We start from the raw sequence: 6,000 nt of genomic DNA on the forward strand, positions 1-6,000 counted from the left end.
AAAGCATAAGTCTTAATTAAAAGATGTAAAAACAGATTCCATATATGAGAGTTTCACAAGACTACATTGATTCCCCAACAAACATAAAGAGGTTAGTTCACCATATTCATGGTGAACCTAGATGAATTACAATGAAAGAATGAAAGAATAAACCCTAAAAAGGTGAAGCGGAAGCCTCAGCATCCAAGATCCTCCTTCAAAGGGGTGGTAGAGAGAGTGTTTGCCTCCTTCCAGCCAGAGATGCCTAACCCTAGGAAACCCTAAAGCTTATGTATCATTCGTAAATTACAAAAAGTCAAGTCCAAGCCCATTTAAGTGCCGCTCAGCGGTAAACTACCGCTCAGCGGTGATTGCATGACTTGTTTTCTCCCCTCAGCGGCCATTTTGCCCCTCAGCGGATCTCCCGTGACTTCCAGAGTACCGCTCAGCGGTAAAATACCGCTCAGCGGTAAAATACCGCTCAGCGGTAAAATACCGCTCAGCGGTGAGTGCGTGACTTGTTTTCTCCCCTCAGCGGCCATTTTGCCCCTCAGCGGACCTCCCGCAAACTCCTGAGTGCCGCTCAGCGGTAAACTGCCGCTGAGCGGTGACTTCGGCTTCTCCTTTTGCACTTTTTATTGTCTTTTCTGATTTCATCTCTCTCCTTCTTCACTTCTTTTACCAAATTCACCTTAAAACCTGCACAAAAACACTGAAATCAAGCATAAACCTGTCCAGCTCTCTTATTTCTAAAAATATAAAGAAAAACATGATTTCAAGCTAATTTCTAAGTGTGAAGGTTGCTTTTAGTGTCAATTTTAATCATGAAAATAACAGTTTTTCAACTGTTATCACAACCCCAAACTTAGAACTTTGCTTGTCCTCAAGCAAATAAGATGTAACTCTATCTTTAAACCAATTCATATCATGATTCACTTTATTAAAAAATCTTCTTTTCAAGATAAGCAAAAACTTCACTCAAACTTATGACCAAGAGTTCAATCAAGATGTGCACATGCTTTAGTGTTCACAAAGTCATTTAAATTCCAACAAATGCTATTTTCATGAATGATCAATCAATTAAGCATGGATGTTCATGTGTGCATGTGATATTTCCTCACTAAGTCAAGTGTTTCACTCACACTCAAGTGTATAAGAGATGATCACTCATTCACTCTACTATCACAATGTTACATGAATTAGCTTTGCCTTTCATTTTACCACAATCAAAAACATTCACAAGCATGCATCATCACAAGGACTTTTCTATGGCTTATAATGTGGCTGGGCTAACAAGAAAATTTGTTTTTCTAGATCACAAAATCCTTGAGTTAAGAGAATTATACAACACAATCATCTTATTCTTTCCCAACTTTCTTTTGCCTTTGCATTGAGCTTTGCTTCTTTTTCTTTTCTTTTTCTTTGCATATTCTTACTTTTTTAACTCTTAGCTCAATGCTTTTCATGTTTTTCCCAACAACCCCAAACTTGAACATTTAACAATACCACACAAGATCTTCTACTTAACTCAAGGTAAAGATTTTTCAATCAAAGGTTTCAGTGTATGTTCAAGGCTAAGGGTTCAAAGGATAGAACGCAAAGTGTTCTCTTTTAGTGGGCTAATTGTATGAATTTGGCCAATAAAAAGGTTTTCAACAAATGGCCTTGATCATGTGATGCAAAACAAGCAATTAATTCAATCATAGAAAACCTGGGCAAAACCATTCATGCTTTCAAAGTAATAGCATTCAACAATAACAACTCTGAAGCTCAAAATCTCACATATAAGCTCATTCACATTCGACATACACCTCCTGCTTAATTTCACAATCACAATCATGATATCATGCATTTGTTCACAAAACTTGTGAATCACCTGTATAAGCATTTTAATGTGCACATCATCTCAACATCAGTTAATCATAAGCATCATTCAGTATTACTTATCACAACATCACAGTTAATAGCAAACCATCACAACAAACCAGGTTTCAAATAGAGTACATCAGCCCTAATCTAAAAACAAAAACAAATAAGTTCAGAAAACTTAAACCACAAAGCATAAGCACTGATGAACCAATATTTTCCTCACTTCACTTAGTTTAATGTGCTAGAATTAGTCGGGGAATTATGCTTAAACGTCCGGTATTTTCCTGTTTTTCCTAATTGTGCTTAATTTGATCGGAAATTCTTATTTTAACTAATTTGAATTATCTGAGCTTATTGTTTTGCATTATTAATTATGGGAAAATTTTGGATAACTTTTTGGGACATTAGAAAGCTAAATGAGAAATGGAAATTGAGCCAATGCATCTTAGCCATTTTTATTTTTCGCTGGCTGCCGCGTGAATGTTGTGTCAACTTGTGTGTCTTCGTTTGAGTTCAATTCTTATCCGTTTTCCATGCAATTTTTTTTCATAGTTTCGTCTGGATGTCTATTTTAACATATAGTTTTTACTTTGTTCAAGTTCATTCTGTGCTGTTCCCAGTATTTATTTTACTCTCATATGTCAGTCCAGTGATTACTGCTGTTTGTGTCAACTTGTGTGTCTTCGTTTGAGTTCAATTCTTATCCGTTTTCCATGCAATTTTTTTTCATAGTTTCGTATGGATGTCTATTTTAACGTATAGTTTTTACTTTGTTCAAATTCGTTCTGTCTTGTTCCCAGTATTTATTTTACTCTCATATGTCAGTCCAGTGATTACTGTTTGAGTGATTTCTAATCTGTTTGCATTGTTTGCTTGCTGTTTAGTAATTGTGGTGGCTGGAATTGATATTTGGACAGTGCTAAAACCTCCCAACACTCTTAAACAAGGCATACAACAACTTGGCTTTATTGAATAGCAAAGAAAAAAAAAAGAGCAACCACATGCACATCACGGCCCACATGGAAAGCTTTTGGATTTTTAAAATTTGAAAGAGGAGTTGGCACACATGATGGAGAGTCTAGCTGCCACCTAAGACATGGACATTAAAGAAAAGGACTTTGGCATTTAGTGGGAGGCAGCCTATGGTATTTCACGTCCAGCAAGAGGGGCCCATGGAGGAGTCCAACATCACAAAAAGGAGAGTTATTTTTGGTGCTGCCCAGACACACGAGAAAAGGCTGCCACCGTTTGGAAGGAAACTCCTCCAAATTGCTGCCACACTGGTGCACGGACAACAGCAGGCCTTCACACACGGCCGAGAGGCAGCCAAGGACACTGGATGAATGAAGGGGTGTCAAAAGCAAGGGTCCAGCGAGAGAGGGCTGCACCTTCACGCCCACGGTCCAGCAGAGGAGGTGCAGGTTTTTGTAGGGCAGCCGCCACCTGGGGAGTCTCTCCTCTCGGATTTTTGGCTCTCAACAGTTCTGAGTGTTCCATTTTTTTCATCTTCTTCTTCTATGAGAGAAAAATGTAAGAGTGCAGACAACATGGCTGGAGAATGAAAGAAGAAATGGTACACGGCCGAGAGGCTTGACAGAAGAAAATTTAGAGATGATCCTAAGTAGAAAAATACCACATTCAGAGAGCTGGAAGAAGGAAGCAAACTGATGTTACGTTTGGGAAGGAAGCACACGGCCAAGAGGCAGCAGCTACCACTTGTTTGTTCCTTTTACTTTGAGTATTTTTACTTCAAGAGAACTGTACAATATTTCTGATGATGAATGAATTGGATGTTGTTTATTCCTCTTGTTGAATCAGTATTGCATCTTTTCATTTGGATTTATGCACTATTTTATAATCTCTTCTAGCATTCTGTCATTTGTGGAAAAAGGGTACACGGTCTTGTGTGGAACCTTAGAGAGAGTTCATTTATTTTGGTTTAGAAGTAGAGTAGCACTTTGTCGTCACCTAGCAGTAGAAAATAAACTCAAAAAGAAAAGTTGTTTATTTGAGAAAGAGCTCTCGGTGTAGTGGAGAAGAGAACCATGTTCAACCTTGGAGGTGTGGATTTGTTTTTGCTGGTTTTCTTTGTTGGAAGTAAGCACAAGTAGAGAGGAGGAGAAGGATTTCTTACGAAGAGGAGAAGATAGTTTTGGTGAGAATAGAATGATGATTGAAAATGGAGAAAAAAAAAGTAAATGGTTGGAATGAAGGCATAAGTGGACAGCACTTTGGAATGGAACGTTGGTTTCCAGTAGCAAAGAGAGGAAGCACATATCTTATCTAGAAGATAGAAATTCATTTATGTATGAGGAGTGTGCAGCTGCTGCCATGTGTACAAGAATCCACTTACGGTTGATGCACATCTTGTAATGTTGAATTTTCAATTTAGTTTTCCTTTTTCTTTTGTTCATCTACAATTTTAATTTAATGCATTAATTTAATTTACTGTTTCTGAAATGTAATTTCTGTTTTACTGTTTTTATTTTACTGCAGTAATTTTAATTCTGTTTTTAATATTCTACTGTTTTTACTGTTTTCTGTATTTTATGTTTTCATTTTGATGAGAGGGTCGCACCTCCCAACAAAAGTTGATTGCATAAAAGAATGCAGTATAGACTAGGCAGTGACTCCTAGGTCGTCTCTCAAGGACCAATTGTGGTTCAGGTAATAGGTCGAACACGTTAGGGGGGGGGGGTTTGAAAATGTTTTTGTGATTCGAAAATGATGTAAATTAAGACTGGAAATTAAATACAACCAAACATAATTGAAAACAGGGAAATGAATTAACAAAGCGTGAATACCGAACGGTTTCTAAAATAAGTGAGGAAATTGGAAATGCAAGAAGATAAATAAACTGAACAGAACAGACAACATGATAACAGTAAATTAAACATTCCTAAAGCCAAAACTAATTTAAATGCATTAGAGAAATAAGAAAAAGGAATTCAAAACTATTAAAATGCAATGATGAGCTAAAAAATTAAATGCACTTTGTAATCATCTAGATGAAGTACATCCATCATTGAAACGACATCAAAAAAAACAATGCATGAACAGTAAAGGAATCAACGTGGCAAATGAAATAAACTAAACAAGTAAACTACTCCAAGCTGGAATAAAAAAATTGAAAGCACCCAACGCAAAATGAATCAGCGTTTCTCTCAAATAACCGTGCAGCTGTGTGCTTCACTTCTTCCAACTCCATTCTGCAAAGTATTAGCTCAAGAAAAAAAAAACCTTTCTCCGTGTTTGCTTCCAGCCGTACCAAGCAATTCCATTTCACCTAACCAATCTCTATTTTATTCTGCCTCTTCCAGCCGTGTCATGTGCTCCTTTCTTGTGAAATGAATTCTTTCTTCTTTCCCAGGTGCGGCTGGACTCGCTTCCCACAATTCCCTAAGCCAAAAATAAGTGCTCTCCTTCCAAGTTCAATTCATGCACATCCATCACCGAACAACACTCCAACGTGTGATTCTCTCATGGATCCATCACCGAACAAACTTTTAATTAGCTGCATTTCTGAAAAGCAAAGAAAAACAAGATGACTCACGTGTGTGCTGGACTTCCCACTTCTATCCATTATTTAAAATGCATCCTAATCTCTAAAAGCAATGAAAATCGTAAAAGCTGATTCCCGTGTGCAACTCTTCCAGCCATCACCGTTCCAGCTCTTCCATGTGAATCAAAATAAAATTAAAAACCAATTGAAATCTAACAGCATCCGTGTGCAAGCTTCCAGTACGTCACCGCACACACACATTCACGCTGCTTTGAGGTTGTGACACTTGTGTGCTGCTCCAGCTGCTCATGGACGTGGCAGTGATGACCGAGACCTGCTCATGCATTCTCTCGTTCAGCACCAATTCATTCTCAAATTAAAGGGGCCATGAGTGAATCAGCAAAGAGGAGTAAAAAAAATCAGCTTCCATTCATAGATAAAAACCAGCGTTCCTTCAAAAACAAAAGCCCGAGAGAAAATATGAGGAGTGGCGGCTGCTTTTCTAAGGGCCGTGTGTCCCTTTTTAGGGTAGGGTCCACACGGCCCTTAGAAAAGCAGCCGCCACTCCTCATATTTTCTCTCGGGCTTTTGTTTTTGAAGGAACGCTGGTTTTTATCTATGAATGGAAGCTGATTTTTTTTACTCCTCTT

The sequence above is a fragment of the Vigna umbellata genome, chromosome 1, assembly GCF_029865625.1.
Source record: "Vigna umbellata cultivar VRB3 chromosome 1, Vumbellata_1.0, whole genome shotgun sequence".
Taxonomy (NCBI): Eukaryota; Viridiplantae; Streptophyta; class Magnoliopsida; order Fabales; family Fabaceae; genus Vigna; species Vigna umbellata.